The sequence below is a fragment of the Dasypus novemcinctus genome, chromosome 13, assembly GCF_030445035.2.
Source record: "Dasypus novemcinctus isolate mDasNov1 chromosome 13, mDasNov1.1.hap2, whole genome shotgun sequence".
NCBI lineage: Eukaryota > Metazoa > Chordata > Mammalia > Cingulata > Dasypodidae > Dasypus > Dasypus novemcinctus.
This window is the reverse complement of record NC_080685.1, coordinates 32,766,488-32,783,485: the sequence shown is the minus strand read 5'-3', so window position 1 is coordinate 32,783,485 and position 16,998 is coordinate 32,766,488. Positions and strand designations below refer to the sequence as shown.

General features: G+C 48.1%; 1 pseudogene; it reads right to left on the bottom strand.

Annotated features, from left to right (window-relative positions):
* Positions 1-1,143: 1,143 nt before the first annotated feature.
* The window catches only part of LOC139436212 (RNA-binding protein with serine-rich domain 1-like), a 69,691-nt pseudogene continuing 53,836 nt past the window's right edge, over positions 1,144-16,998 (bottom strand).

Genomic DNA, 16,998 nt, shown 5'->3' with positions numbered 1-16,998 from the left:
GGCTCACTGTCTCTCTGCTCTGCAATCCTTAGTGCACAGGTTTTTGCCTCATGTTTGTTACTTCATGGTCCCAAGATAACTGCCACTCCAGATTCCACCCCACAGGGAGGACAACAAAAGAGCAAAACACAACAGAAGCCTCTCTTTGTGTGCTTCTGTCTTTTCGGGAGTGAAAACCCTTCCACCCACCACAGACTTTCCCTTCCTTCACTGGTCAGAACTGCAACCACAACAGATGCTGAGAAACAGAGAATTTAGCTTTCCAGAGCCTACAGTAGATGACAGCAAGGACAGAGTAGGGGACTGGGAAGAGTGTAGACTGAGCTCCAAGGCAGGTCTGCCCCAGGCCATTACGTCTCTTTTGTTTTTACTTGTATTACATCCTCCCTTCTGTTTTTGAAATCTGCCTATCTGAATTTCTTTTTTTGTTCGTTCTGATCCTGGGTTTATTCAATACAATTCTTTCATTCTACACAACAAAGTACAAACACATTATCTAAAATGCTACAAAGTTATAAAACTCAAAACTTTACATAGTACTGACTGTAAAATAAAAGCCAAAAAAACACAGTACACTTTGCAAAGTTTACCTGCAAAAACCACCAGGACTGACAGCCACAGGCCACAGTGGTTGACTCTGTGGTGACCCTGCTGAGCTGCTCACCAGTTTTAGGAAAAAAAAAAGGTAGCACAAGAAAGAACCATTCACACCAAGAAATGCAGGGCAAGAGAGGGCCTCTTCTTGGGGTCTTCCGACCTAGGGAAGAAGAGGAACTCGGCAGGGCCAACAGGAGGGGCAGCTGCACAGGTGCTCATCTGCGTCCTCAAATGGCCCACAAGGGCCATGGCCAGGCCACCAAACAGTCCCAGGTCATTTGGAGAAAGAGAAATGTGCACAAACACCCCACAGCTTCACTTGCTGTCCCTGCTGGCTCTGCCTCTGAACTAACTCTCTCCGGAATTAGGAAATGGCAAACTTTCTGGCCAGAACCACTGGTGGGCATCTTTATAAGCACAACCCCAAACCAACACTTCTGCAGGCCAAACTCAGTCTTCAGAGGAAATGTCTCCGTTGCTGCCTGTCCTGGAGTTAGGGATTTCCTTTCCTGTCCTAATCTCCTTTGGCCAGAAAAGTGACAAAACTTAGTTGGATGGGCTTGTGAGTTTCAATGGGATGAGCAAGGAGCTTCTGCAGCCCGGCTTTATCTTGAGGAGGTGGAGGGGGGGGTGGCTCCTGGTGGTGGCAGCCAGGGGACCAGGATCGCCTGCGCATGGAACTGCGCCTGGGAAGCGGGACCTTCTCATCCGTGGGGGTGACCTCTGCCTCATGGGAGGTGGTGGCAGCATTCTCCTGGGAGAGCTGAAACGCCTTGGGGGTAGCCAAGGCCAGGGGGCCAGCACAGGGTGGCAGTGATCTCCCAGCCATCTATTTGTCCTCTGTCAATGTGTTTTAGGGCCTCCTCAGCTTCATTCAGATTCCCAAACTCAGCACAGGCGTGGCCTTTGGATAGATGGGGATGCATCCTTTCCACGGGCATGTCATAGGCTTAATATTCCCACAGGTGGAAAATATCTCCAAGACGTGATCCTTGGTCACATTGTGGGTGAGCCTCCCAATGTGCACTTCGGTGGGTTTAGGGGAAGGACTCCACCTTTTCCTTTTCATCTCTTTTGGGTGGTTTGGATTTGGGGTGGGAACGTCACCTATTGCCATGTCTGCGCCGAGGGCCCGAGATGCTGATACAGCTGGAGCTGCGGCATGTGCCCAACTGCCCGAGTAGCTGGAGGCCCGAGAGGAGCTAGAACGACTGCGTGAGCCCCACTGCTGGAGCCAGCGCTGGAGGCAGAGTTGAAGCACGCCCTAGCGCTGCTCCTGCCACTGCAAACGCTGGGCCTCCGAGTTTTATCCCTGCTAGGATCCTTCTCACGCGACTCCTCGGTGGCCCCTTTATTTTTAGAGCGATCCCTGGACTCCTCATGCGAGCGGTCTTTGCCTTTGGTAGGAGAAGGAGCCCTAGCGCTGGACTTTTTATTATGGCCTTTGACTCCTGGCAGGCTCGTCTTTTTCACTCCTGGTAAGTGTTCAAAGCAGCAATGGCGGCCTCACTTACCGCACTTCTAACTCGATTCTGAAAAACGATCCCTAATCAATTGCATTTACTATAAAGACCAGCAGCAACCCAACTCCAGCCCGTTGAGGCCGCGGGTCTCAGCCCGGCGGGAAGCCGGGAGGAAGGGGGCCACACTCCCTTCTCCTGCGGCCCAGAGAACCTAGTAAAGCCCGCCGCCGGGCAACCTGCGAGGAGCGCCCTTAGGTCAGCGCCGCTCCCACCACTTCCGGGCCGCGGCCGCGGCGCAGCCAGCCCCGCCCACACTCCTCCTCATCTGAGCATGCGCGGCGCCGCGGAGCCACAGGCCCCCACCTCGGGTAAGGGGAGCGAGTCGCGTAACCCTTGCGCCGTGAGGCCTGCGGGTGGCCCGGGAAGCTGGGTGGGGTCGGTTCCGCCTTGAGCTTACATCTTACCTGTCTGAGTTTTGGAGTTGAACATTTAATTCATTTATTTTCGGTTTTATTTACTTTCTAATAAATGCATTTGAGGCAATACGTTTTTCCTTGGAGAACCACTTTTGGTCCCAGCCCCAAACATTTTTTGTTCATTAAGCTTGTGATTTCCTTTTCGATTTCTTCTTTGTCTTAAAGATTTAGAAGAGAATTTTAAATTTCCAAGCACACAGGAATTTTTATTTTCTTGCTAATTTTCCATTTTATTGCACATACTTTCAGAGAAATATATTATATAGGGTTCCAGTATAACGAATGTGAGATTTTCGTTATAGCCTAACACAGAGTCCACGTTTCATAAATGTTCCATGAGTATTTGCAAATATATTTATTTGTTCGTTTTTGGGGTGCCAAAATCCTTTTTTCTGGATTTTGAATGACTTCATCTAATTTCTGAAAGAACTTCTTCATACGTTTCCAAACCATGGTAATAGGTAGACACTGATGCTTTGCTTATTCTGTGGTGACTGTTGCCATAACTGCAAACATTTTAACATTTACTTCATATACCATTTCTTTTAAATCGTTCTGCATGATTAATAACATGAACGGCAAAGAGCTACATTGACTCAACCTGAGTGTCTTTCTCTTTTAATATGGGGATATAATATATTTCAGTTTTTCATATGTATGGACTGTTAGAAATCTTCTTCTGGAAGAAAATAAGGCTCACCCGATTGTGGAGAAGAAAATAATTTATTCTCAATCTTGCAAGAAGGAGCGCACAACCAGAAAACGTGGCTGGTGCCCCGAACAAAGAAAAATGACACAATTTATACCCTTAAGCACACAGCCCTTCCTCTGTTTCTCCATAGATTGGATACTTAAGAAGTTACAGCCTATCCGAGAAGATCTAACTTTCCCGTGCAAAAGTTTGTGATTAACCGCTTCCCCCATCACATTCCAACCATTTTAGTTTTTACCTGCTCCCCTTTGCCAAATAAGGAATGGAATTTAGTGCTGACTTGGTATTGACTTAGCTCTTTCTTGGGCATCTTTTTTACTGCCTATAGGACTGGCTTAAGCTGGTTTCCTTTGTTGCTGTTTAATGTGGGAGTGGGAGACTGAGGCGGTAGGCTGCCAGGTTACATTAATCAATATTTTCTTCCTTTATGTGAAAACTAAACTAATCTTCATTTCTTACATGGACCTAATCCTGAATTCTTTTTTTTTTTTTTTAAAGATTTATTTTTGTTTCTTTCTCTCCCCCTCCCCACCCCCCCAGTTGTTTGCTCTCTGTGTCCATTTGCTGTGTGTTCTTCTGTGACCACTTCTATCCTTATCAGCGGCAGGAGGAATCTTTCTTTTTGTTGCGTCATCTTGTTGTGTCAGCTCTCTGTGCGGGCAGCGCCATTCTTGGGCAGGCTGAACTTTCTTTCACGCTGGGCGGCTCTCCTTACGGGGTGTACTCCTTGCGCGTGGGGCTCCCCTATGCGGGGGACACCCCTGTGTGGCAGGGCACTTCTTGCGCGCATCAGCACTGCACATGGGCCAGCTCCACATGGGTCAAGGAGGCCTGTGGTTTGAACCGCGGACCTCCCATGTGGTAGACGGATGCCCTAACCACTGGGCCAAAGTCCGTTTCCCATCCTGAATTCTTATGTCATGTATTCTATTTATCATATTTTCTTCTTATTCCTTTTTTTCTCATCTTATGATAGATTAATAGAGTTTTCTTTGATTCAAACTTCTCTAGTAGTTTGGCAGTTATGCAACCTCATTCGTTTACTTTTTGCAAAACTTAACTTTTTACTTCAACATTTTAAGATAATCGATATTCTTTCTTCCCCATTACAAAAGAATTTTTCTCCACCCTTTTCTCCAGCCCCTCCCATGTTGATGTCCGTGTAAATAAGTATGATGATATATATGATGATTATCATATGTATGGTGGTGCTTTGAATATCTAGATTTAACTAAGTTTCACTGGATTCTTTGATCAGTCTTATATCTGGTTTCTTGTGTTTTATTTTGTTTTTTCTCTTATAATTATTTTTAAAGATTTATTTTTATTTTATTTCTCTCCCTCGCCCCTCTCCCCCGCCTGCCCCAGTTGTCTGTTCTCTGTGTCCATTTGCTATGTGTTCTTTCTTTTTGTCAACTTCTGTTGTTACCAGCGGCACGGGAATCTGTGTCTTTGTTGTTGCGTCATTTTGCTGTGTCAGTTCTCCATGTGTGTAGTGCCATTCCTGGGCAGGCTGAACTTTCTTTCACACTGAGCGGCTCTCCTTACGTGGCGCACTCCTTGTGCACGGGGCTCCCCTACGCGGGGGACACCCCTGCGTGGCACGGCACTCCTTGCGCGCATCAGCACTGCACATGGGCCAGCTCCACACGGGTCAAGGAGGCCCCAGTTTTGAACCGCGGACCTCCCATGTGGTAGGCGGATGCCATATCCACTGGGCCAAGTCCGCTTCCCTTTTGTTTTGTTTTTTAATTCACTTGTAATTTTTCTTCCATATAACTTTATTCTTTAGAGAGGGTGATTAACTTCCTAACCACTTTCATGTCCTAAAGTCATTGTTTTGCTCTTTTAGTGCTAGTTTGAAAGGATATAAATTCTAGGTTCAAATCTGTTTCCCCACAGAGGACGTGGAAATCTCTGAGCAGGGTGGCCTGAGGGAGCAGAGGACTCACGGGAGAGCAGCAAGGGGCCGGACAGCCTGGGAGAGTCCGGGAAGGGATCCTGGCCTTGCTCCTTAGAGGAGATGGAGGTCCCCACTGCCTGCCAGGGGTGAGGTGCCCCAGATCCCCTCCCTGAGCAAGGAGCATGGAAGCCCCTCCCCCATCTGCCCCTGGTCTGAGTCAGAAACCCTTAGGGCAGAGGGAGCAGGTTCTTCCCAAGCTTTTTTTTTTTTTTGAGGAGGTACAGGGGATTGAACCTGGGGCCTCCTACCTATGTGGGAGGCACTCAACCAGAGTCCATCTTCCACAGTCCCCCTCTCGCTGCTGCATCTCATGGGTGAGAGAGGCTGATCCACTTGGGACTCCAATTCTGAAGCTCATTTCTCTTCTGACCTCTCTTACCTTGGAGCCCAACCCCCACCCCGATTCTGATTCATTCTTCATCCAAGGCATCAGACTGGTACAATGTCTCCCTGGAGTGTGTGACCCCAGGGTTACAGAGAACATGACAGTGACCTGGCTGGGCAATCGGCTTCCCAAGGAGCTGGAGCAAGGGGGACCCAGGGGCCACCCTCCAACTCCCAGGAGCTAATCCAGCGCCCACCCCTGAGCCAGGTGAGCATCCACCTCACCTGTGTGGCCAGCAACCCTGTGACCCAGAATGCCACATTGCACATGGGGAGCAGCTGTCCATAGAAGAATGAATGTGATGAAAATGGGCCAGAAAGAATGAGGGAGGGGAGCAGATGGGTAGGGAAGGCAGAGGTACATGGAGGAGCTAAATCCCCACCTGGAATGACAGGAAGTCAGTAGGTGATGTCCACTTTGAAAGATCCAGAAGTAAGAATCTTACAAGCATTATCTTAAAGACATGGAGGGAAGTGGACTTGGCCCAGTGGTTAGGGCGTCCGTCTACCACATGGGAGGTCCACAGTTCAAACCCCGGGCCTCCTTGACCTGTGTGGAGCTGGCCCACATGCAGTGCTGATGCACGCAAGGAGTGCCTTGCCACGCAGGGGTGTCCCCCGTGTAGGGGAGCCCCACGCGCAAGGAGTGCGCCCCGTAAGGAGGGCCGCCCAGCGCGAAAGAAAGTGCAGCCTGCCCAGGAATGGTGCCGCACACACAGAGAGCTGACACAGCAAGATGATGCAACAAAAAGAAACATAGATTCCTGTGTGGCTGACAACAACAGAAGCGGACAAAGAAGAACACGTAGCAAATAGACACAGAGAACAGACAACTGGGGTGGGGTGGGTGGGGTGGGGTGGGGTGGGGTGGGGCGGGGCGGGAGGGGAGAGAAATAAATAAATAAATCTTTAAAAAATAAAAATAAATATAAAAAAAAAGACATGGAAGCACCCATAGAACAACTAAAACCAGAAATAATGATAAAGGTGTTGCCTCTGGGGAGAGAGACTGGGGCCAGGTAGGGCTGAAGCTTTCAGGACATTTTTTAAGCCATACACATATATGACTCTGATTATATCAGGAGTTCCAGGGGTCTTTGAGCTTGAATTGAAAAAAATCAACTTATTTTCTTTATTTTCTCTGACCTCTAACTGAAATCTAGCATTTCCTTCAGTTATGAATGCATGCAATAAATAAATTAATGCCCGTAGTACACATTTCACCTGACTGGCAAAGAGGTCCATGGAACAAAAAAGGTCAAGGACCCCTGAATTATATAGATTCTATTACATACATGTTTTTAAAATTTAAGTCACATGCTTTTTAAACTAGAATGCACCTGGCAATCCTGTTGAAAAGGAAATTCTGAGCAGTAGGGAGCTGCGATTCTGCAATTATTACAGCTTTGAGGGGCTGGGGGGCTGCTGCTGGTGTGGGACCACACTGAGTAGATGGGCTGTAGCAGACCCTGAACCCCAGGCTGAGGCATCTGAAATAAACTCTGTGGATAATCAGAAATCATGAAGCTTTTCTTTTTTCCTCCCCAAGATGACTCCCTTGCTGTTTGCAATCATTTTGCTCATTGGTTTTTCTTTTTCTTTTTCTTTTTTTTTTTTTTTTGCTCATTGTCTGCTCGTTGTCTGTTTTTCCTTTGGGAGGCATGGGGAATCGAACACGGTGCCTCCCATGTGGTAGGTGGATGCTCAACTTCTTGAGCCACATCCACTCTCTCATGAAGCTTTGGAACACAGAAAGGCACCTTAGGAAGATTAATAGTGGTTGTTGGAAGGCGCTCGAGGCTGGCAGGCCAGTCGGGAGGTGTAATAATCCAGGCAAGAGATGAAGGGCCAAATCAGGGTGGTGATGGAGGGCAGAGGTGACAGGACAGAGACAGACTTTGCTGCAGTGGAATGACTGGGCAAAGGATGAGATTTAAGGGTGAAGGCAAGAAGGACACCAGCTCTCAGCAGGAGGGTGCGGGGCCTTAGGTGAGCCCCAGGCTGGGCGGGCTGAGTGTGAGGGGTGGCAATGCAGAGCTACTCAGAAGGGGCAGAGACTGGTGGAGGTGGCCCCAGCAGGAACTTTCCCCACCTCACAGGAGCCTAAAGAATGCCCCCTGTTAGGGGCGCACCCACGGCATGCACGTGAGGAGGGTTCCAGCTGTGCAGTCACATGGAGGCCGTGCGGGCAGCCTCTTTCCTGCACGCTCTCTGGATCCTCCCACCAGGTCCTAATATCACGTTTACAAGTTGTTTTGCTAAATAAAGGTTAACAATAATGGACGCTTAATATATAATGAATCCTGCTGATTATGCCCAAAATGCTCTGCTAAGGAAGAGGCAGAAACTAAATGCTCTGCAGAGGCAGTTTTATTCAATCAGATGATTTTGTGGTTATATCAAATGATATAACTATCACAAAATAATCGATTAAAGACTTAGGAAAAGATGAAAGGACATACAACCACTCACTAAATCGGGAGAAACTCAACATCTCAACTCTAAGGTGGATGGGGAGCCCCTTTTCAGCTGATCAGAGTCCCGATTGGAAAAACAGTCCCAGGCAGAGTTACTGAGAAGCCTAAAGAGCATAACTCTTTTTTTTTTTAAGATTTATTTTTTATTTATTTCTCTCCCCTCCCCCCAGTTGACTGCTCTCTGTGTCCATTCGCTGTGTGTTCTTCTGTGACCGCTTCTATCCTTATCAGCAGCACTGGGAATCTGTGTTTCTTTTTGCTGCATCTTCTTGCTGTGTCAGCTTTCCCTGTGTGCAGCACCATTCCTGGGCAGGCTGCACTTTCTTTCACACTGGGCAACTCTCCTTATGGGGTGCACTCCTTGCGCATGGGGTTCCCCTACACGGGGGACACCCCTGCGTGGCAGGGCACTCCTTGCACGCATCAGCACTGCGCATGGGCCAGCTCCACACGGGTCAAAAAGGCCCGGGGTTTGAACCAGGACCTCCCATGTGGTAGGCAGACGCCCTATCCATCGGGCCAAGTCCTCTTCCCAAGAGCATAACTCTTTAGTTTGACTATTAATTCATTTGACTCAGAAGGAAAGGTTTTCATCTGTATTATGATTTGATGTAGCATTAAAAGAAAAAATAAAGACAGCTGCATCATGCTGTGAGGAACCAAGTGGGAGGGCTGTCCATTTTAGAGGATGGGCAGCCCGAGAGAAGCCATTGGGGGTTGAGGGTGCCCAAAAGTTCGTGTTGGGAGGTCCTGAAATGGGCCCCTGTGCCCCATGGCAATGAGGTGGGGCCCCATCCTGGGCTAAGTGTCTAAGAGTTGAGGAAGGGAGAAGTGTGTTCCAGCCATAATGGGGTCACTTCTTCATCTGTTTCTTGTGACTCCACACAACAGGCATTTCCCACACGTCTCAGGTGGTCAGAGGAGCCAGAGACTAACCATCATCAGCACCTCCCATCTAGCACTTCCCAGTTGACCGAGCACTTTCTCCTATGAAGACAAGGTAGGTGGCAATAAGATTAGCTTCCCATTTTACAGCTGAGAAAACTGAGGTTAATTGTTTAACCCAAGGCAAGTGGCAGAGCCAGACTAGGACCATGGGCCTCCATACCAGTGACCCTTTCATTAACCCACAGCACGCCGCCCCTCTGGGTAAGGTGGATCTCCCACACTAAGTTGACCTCAACCTTGAGAAGCCACGCTGTGGGGGAGGAGGCCAGGCAGGTCCCAGGCTGTATCTCACCCCCCCTCACAACACCCCTGGGCAGAGGATCTGAGGCTGTGGCTGCTTCTTACAGCTCCTGGGCCCCCGAGGTGGTCTGAGCCGACCACAGCTGCTCCCTCTGCAGTCGCCTCAATGGTTTTGGTCTCGAAGCCCGGCCCAGACCTGCACGGGCTGCTGGCCTGAGGAGCAGGGGCTGGTCTCCAGTCTGGCCGAGGGAGCCTCAGGCCCATGTGTTGTGGGGACTGGGGGCAGCCCCTGCCCTCCTTCCCTGGGGGAGCGACCCTGCCTTCCTGGGGGTCTCCCTGTCTGGCTGTCATAGTGTCTTTCCCCCCTTGTGTTAACAACCTTCCCACCAGCCATGGCAGCTAAAGCTGGAGAAGCCTGTGTTCTCACTGTGGGGAGAACGCTCCCCGTGCCCCAGGCTCTAGAGCAGGCCCCTCCCCGGGGCTCCCTCCCAACCACAGTCTGTCAGTAATGCTCACACCCCAGCTCCTTCCTCTGCCCCCTTCCTGGCTGGCCTTCCTCTATCACCACAGCTCATGGGTTCTCAGCACCTCTCTTCCTTCCAGGGGGAGTCCAGACAGCAGCCCCCACACAACCTTCTACCCACCCCAGGGCTCAGGCCGCAGCTACTCTCCACCCCACAGGGAAGAGGGTGGGCTCTGCGGGTCTTTGAGGCAATGGGGACATTGGGGGAAGGGGACCCCAGCAGGAGCTGTTACTTGGAAAATGACTCCCCTTTTCTGGACCTTAGAAGGACGCCCCATCAGCCTCCAGCCTGCCAAGCAGCTCCTGCTCGCACCTTCCCTCCCACCTCCTGTCAAATGTCTGCTGACCCTTCCAGCTGCAGCTCACATGGGCCTAGGGAAGGCCACCCAGCCCTGACATTGGGTGCTCTGTGTGCTGGGCCCTCACTCCTCCCTCAGCACATTGAGTGGACGTGGGAGACACAGCCAGGCCTCACGGCTCGTGCCCTCCCCCTTGCTGAAGCAAGATCCCAGTCCAATGACCAGGGCCAGGACCAAGGTGAGACAAGGAGACCCTCGCTCTCAGGCTGTCAAGAGCAAGGTCAGCCCCGAGGGCAGGGGAGTCTTGCTGGCCTCCTCCCGGTCCCAGCTCTGCTTGTGAAGACCCCGGGGTGTCAGACATGCTCATCAACAAGCAAGTCTCACTAAGCTACAGGTGGTGCTCTGGTTGGTTTTCACCAGCAAATATTTACTGAGCACACCTGTGCCATGGAAACGCAGGCCGTCCTGGTGACCTGGTCACCATCTGCTCAGTCCCTGAACCCCCAGCCTCCCCCAGCACCTTCTTCCCTAACAGACACCACATTAAAAAATAAAAATAAAATAAAAAATAGGAGAGAGAGAAAAAAATAGCAGTTTAAATTGTGCAGCAACTCCACTCTCTTAGAATCTACTCTCTTCTAAACTGAAGGCCCCAGAATGAGCCTGAGAGGGGAGCTGTACACTGGGTTCCCTGGTCCATCCTGCTCCCTCTTGCCTCTTGGGTGTGAGCCTCCTGCTGCCCGGTAGGCAGCGATTTGTGGGGAACTGTTCAAAGCTGGCTCTTCAGGAGGTGAAAGCCCACATTTCTAGCATTTGCCCGTTTCTGTGGTGTAAAGACCCCGACTCTGCTGATGACACTGAGCACAGAGCTGCTTCCAGCTAGATCCAGTGCACCTGCCTGCAGTGAATCCACCATTCTGTGTGCACAACACACGTGTCCTTCAGCACATCCCTGACACGAGCTCACTGCTTCATCAGCAGCAAAAGGCAGTCTTTTCCAAAGCAGAAGGAAAACTGCTGAGGGGTGGTGAGCTGCTCTTCAATATAGCCCCGTCCTAAGGGAGTCACAAGAGTACTTGTACTATACCTGATTTTCAGCCTGAACCCTCACTCTCCCCTTTAATAACCAACACTAAGCCCAGGTTACTCCTCGCCCACCCTCCCCCTTCGCTAGACAGTCCCCAGCCCAGGTTCAAGTGCGGGCCCCTGTCTACCCCCATCAGACTGTATACGCGAGGGCGCGGGGTGACTTCTCTGGGAGCCCAGCATGCTTGGAGGCAGGACTCTGGGGGCAAACAGTCACAGATTAATTCCTCCTTCCACCACAAAGCTCTGTAATTACGGGCAGAGCCTCAATGGCATCTTCTGTAAAATGGGATACGTACTCTGCAGGGTCGTTGGGAAAACAAAATAAAATACGCTGTGAGCAGCACCTTGCTCGGGGCAGCACGAGCATGGCGGTCCTCCCAGAAGGCAAGGCAGGGGCGGGCTGAGCCATAGTCGTGCAACAGCGCCACCTCCTGGCTGTGCTCGGAATTGATTTACAGTGTCCCAGGATTTGAGGAAAACATCACTTAGAGAACAGAAAGGATGTCAGGCTCCTAGTGGGATTGAGTCCATGATTCCAGAAAGGCATTTTGGCATTTTGAAAAGTCCAGCCGGGCGCTGACAACTGACAGACCCAGGTTCAGCCTTGCCAAATATTAGCCTCATCTGTACAATGGAGATAATCTCTACTTTGTTAGATAAACCCTCAATAAGGGATGCCTGTCTCCTTGTTTTTGATGCCTTTCCAAGTCACTCTTTCTTCGATCCTAATAAGCACCACCTGTCTGCCTCCTGTCCGTTCCACCTTGGTGGTTCTCCCATAGCTACATCTTCTCAACCCTGTTCTCCAGAATGCTGGCAAATTTCTGACAAGACCCTTCATTACCTCAGACAGAGAATCTCAAACCCTATAGTCTTATCCTAGCTGCTTCGGGTCCAAAGTCTCTAAATTCTTACAATACTCAAAGACAGACTCTGATGATATACTCAGGCTGACAAAACCAATTCAAGTCATTGATCATAAAAGACACTCCAGAGAGGCGGGGCAAGATGGCATCCAAGTACACCATCATCATCTCTCCTGCAAAGGACCGGCTGGCTGAATGGGGATGGAATCCTGCCGAAGCAGTCTGTTTTGGAAACCTACAAAGCAGGAGGTGTCTGGACATCGATCGGGAGAGACTGCAACAAAATTAGTGCTTCCTCAAGGTAAAACTGCAGATTTCTAACACTGAACTCAGAAGCTGTAGGAAGGTAAATCTCTTCCCCCTAGGGCTAAGAGCTTCAGCACTCCCTGAGAACTGCCCTCCGTGCAGCAGTGTTCCCAAGCCCGATTTTCCCCAAACGCATGAACCCAAGCCCGTGTTCCCTGAACCCCTGCAACCCACATTTCACAGACCTACGTACCCTGAGTCCACATTCTCCTTGGCCTCTGTTTCCTGAGCCCAGCACTCCCAAAAATCCAGCATTGCCTTAGCCCTCCAGTCTCAGACTAACCCCAAGAGTGGGAGGGTTTAAGTGGGAGGTACAGAGGGGCCCAAGGAGTGCAGGTTCAATTTTCTGGTCCTCCCCTTTTATTGAGTTTGGAGGAGCATATCAGCTGCCTTGGGAAGAGCCTAGGAAGAGAGGAGAGGCGAATCCACTGAGAGAGCCCAGGGATCTCTGAATTTACCTGAATGCCCAGGGATAAGAAACTTGGTCTGGGAGGTGGATTCAGAAAATTAACTAGCCCCTCTGTAACAAACCTAAGGGAGAGGGGCAGTAGGACATGCTTTGCAGGCTTCCAATAGCATATTTAGGGTTCCTGGCAAGGGGTGGGTGCTCTTGCTCAAGAAATTAAGAGATTATTTTCTGAGGTGAGTTGGTTAACAAGGGACCCATTTGAATCTCATACAGGAGCCCTCACACAACCTTCCTACTGTCCTGGGAGAGAGGGAAGTGATGAAGGGAGAAAAGGGAAGGTCAGGTTCCTAAGCAGTTTATTCAGTTGCAAAGAGGATTCCTTGCCTGAGGCCTTATCTGGTCTTTTTTGTTGGTTTGTATTCTTGGTGTTCCTTCCTCCTTTTTTTTCCGTTTATTTATTTATTTATTTATTTATTTATTTATTTTTAATATTACATTAAAAAAATATGAGGTCCCCATATACCCCGCACCCCCTCACCACACTCCTCCCCCCATAACAACAATCTCCTCCATCATCATGAGACATCCATTGCATTTGGTGAATACATCTCTGAGCACCACTGCACCTTATGGCCAATGGTCCACAATATAGCCCACACTCTCCCACAGTCCACCCAGTGGGCCTTGGGAGGACATACAGTGTCCAGTAACTGTTCCTGCAGCACCAAACAGGACAACTCCCAAGTCCCGAAAATGCCTCCACATCTCATCTCTTCCTCCCACTCCCTACCCCCAGCAGCCACCATGGCCACTTTCTCCACACCAATGTCACATTTTCTTCGATTACTAATCACAATAGTTCATGAATAGAATATCAGTAAGTCCACTCTAATCCATACTCTTTTCCTCCACCCTGTGGACCTTGGAATGGTTGTGTCCACTCCACATCTATATCAAGAGGGGGCTTAGATTCCACATTGATGCTGGATGCAATTCTCCTGCTTTCGGTTGAAGGCACTCTTGGCTCCCTGGTGTGGTGGTTGTCCTTCTTCACCTCCATGTTAGCTGAGTGGGGTAAGTCCAATAAACCAGAGTGTAGGAGCTGAAGTCTGTTGAGGCTCAGGGCTTGGCTATCACATGGTCAGTCCAGAGATTCAGGTCCCCTGGGTATACATTAAACCGCAGCACCAACTACAGATCCGTTAAAAGTAACAGGAGAAGCTTGTGAAAAAAGATCACATCTGAGTCCAGCTCCATCACACAGAAACACAAACTCCAAAGTAGGGCCAACTGACATGGCACTGAACTCCATCTGCCATGACCATAAGAACCTGTGGGTCTCTGTAGCCCTCAGAAGAACCAATTCCCGGGGTTGTATCTACTTTATCTGTCTCTTCAACTCTGCTGAAGTGTACATAAGGGCAACCCCTCTGATAACCTCCCAGCTCTTTTTGGAGACTCATAGCAATATAAACTCATTTGTCCTTTCCATTTCCCCCTTGATTCAGGTCAAAAAAGCATTTTAACTCCTGGTATTATATGTAGATGGAGATATTCTACTGGTCCGAGTTGACCCTTTTATTCAAGGTCATTTTCTAGTTACATCAGCTGGTACTTGGTAGTAATCCCTTGGCACAAGGGAGGCTCATCCCTGGGAGTCATGTCCGATGCTAGGGGGAAGGCAACGCATTTACATGCTGAGTTTGGCTTCGAGACTGGCCACGTTTGAGCAACACGGAGGCTCTCAGGCACCCTGCAACTCTAGGCCTTGTTCTTATTTCAGGTGCACAGGCTCACAAGCATAGTCATTAGTATCAAGGGCTCATTGTTGGACCTTCCTTCTTTTTTGGTCTTTGCCGTTGCACTTGGGGGATTGTTGCTGTTCCTTTAGGGACTGTGATAGAGCTCCCCTGGTGAGGAACTCAGCACTCCCTCAGTTGTTGTTTTTCATTGTATCCACTATGAAAATATCCAAACATTTTTATGTACCCTGGATATATGCCCTGTAGAACTCCCTGCCAACCAAGTGTCCCCTGTCAAAAACATCCCACACCAGTATTCCTCCCCTGCCATTGTTGAACCTCTCTGTGATCCAAAACTTCTTGAAAAGTGAAGCCCAATATATTGCCAGGTTCCATTAATAGTAAAATGGAATATAGTGATGAGTTTAAAGGTTAGATATAGAATACATATTAACTTGGAAAAATTAAGGTAAAAATAAATTGGGGTATCAAAAAATTTAAAAATGCAAAAGCTTTGTTTTTAATGTTTTGCCTTCCATCACTGCAATAAGTGCTGCACCGTATGCAAATTAGCAAGGCAACTAATTCCAGCTTTTCCTCAGTGTCTACGTCCTATCTTTTTCTTTTCTTTTTTCTAATTATTAAGCTTATCTTCACAAAAGTTTTAGATCACAGTAATTCATATATACAATATACAGTACTCCCACATATCCAACATAAAACCCTTTTCCCTTCCAAAGCAATAATCTTTTTACATATTCATACTATATTTACTGAAACTGATGTACAGATATTGAGACAATAGCTTTCAAACAAGGTAACATTTGTGTTTACATTGTGGCTTATATTTTAGACTATACAATTTTCTAAATTTTTAGTTACCTTATGTTTTACATTTTAGCCTATCAGCCCCTATATATTTTTGGTGTAATTTTACATGTCTTATATCCATTCTTGCGTACTCTTGTGGAACACTTCTATTGCCCACACAGTTACATTGGTTCCATCTATTCAATACCTCTTTTCCCCTCCCCTTAGGGCCCACAGTGACAGTCAATCTTCATTGCTTGAAGGGCCATGTTCAGAGATACTTGCAACAGTGTTGAGGGCTTGACATGTTCAACTGCCCTAATGCACTGGGAGCCACCATTTCTCTCGAGAGATACAATTCCCTCTATTTGAGGGCATCAGTCCTCCCCAGGATGTGGGTATACCTTCACTCTCATTATATGGGTCTCTATCCAATGATATAACCCACTATGGCAAAATGAGCATTCACATATTCCCTAGGAGCCTGTCCTGCATCAGATTATCCCCTTCAAGCATCTTAAACAGATAACCTTCCTTATTATATTTTTGAAAAAGTTTTCTCAGCCTTATACTCTCAACCAAATACCTGACAATCTCCTATGTTCATATGTTGCCCCCACCACCCCCAATTTCTTGGGCAATATTACCCATCCTCCCATCCCTAGCCCCCCTCAAGCCCGCAAAGCCCCACCCAAAGGTAACCCTATACCCCCATTTTATCCCTTCCTTGTACAAATACTTACCTCCAGCTTATCATAGATTTCACCCATGTAGGTGTCAGCTTACATCCTTCCTCTACCCCCCAATTTCCTTTAAGCCTATCATCCAGTCTCTAGCTCTCTGAGGCAGCTTGGTTTACTTATTTCATATCATTGAGGTGATGTAGTATTTGTCCTTCAATGCCTGGGTTGCTTCACTCAACATAAGGTTCTCAAGATTCATCCATGTTATCACATGTGTTTGTAGTGTTTTCGTTCTTAAAGCTGAGTAGTATTCCATTGTCTGTATATACCACATTTTATTTATCCATTCATCTGTTGATGGGCATTTGGGTTGATTCCAACTTTTGGCAATAGTGAACAATGCTGCTATGAACATTGGTGTGCATGTATCGGTGTGTGTCCTTGTTTTCAGTTCTACTGGGTATATACCCAGCAGTGGGATTGCTGGGTCATATGGCAAATCTATGACTAGTTTTTTGAGAAATTGCCAAACTGTCCTCCAGAATGGCTGGATCCTTCTGCATTCCCACCAGCAATGGATGAGTGTTCCCATTCCTCCACATCCTCTCCAGCATTTATAGTCTTCTGTTTTTTTCATAGCTGCCAATCTTAAGGGAGTAAGATGGAATCTCATTGCAGTTTTGATTTGCATTTCCCTGATAGCTAGAGATTTGGAGCATTTTTTTCATGTGCTTTTTAGCCATATGTATTTCCACTTTGGAGAAGTGTCTGTTTAAATCTTTTTCCCATTTTTAAAATGGGTTGTTTGTCTTTTTATTTTCAAGATATAGGAGTTCTTTATATATGCAGGTTATAAGTCTCCTATCATATATATGGTTACCAAATATTTTCTCCCATTGTGTAGGCTCTCTTTTTACTTTCTTAACAAACTCCTTTGAGGTGCAGAAGGCTTTAATTTTGAAGAAGTCCCATTTATCTATTTGTTCTTTTGCTGCTCGTGCTTTTGGTGTG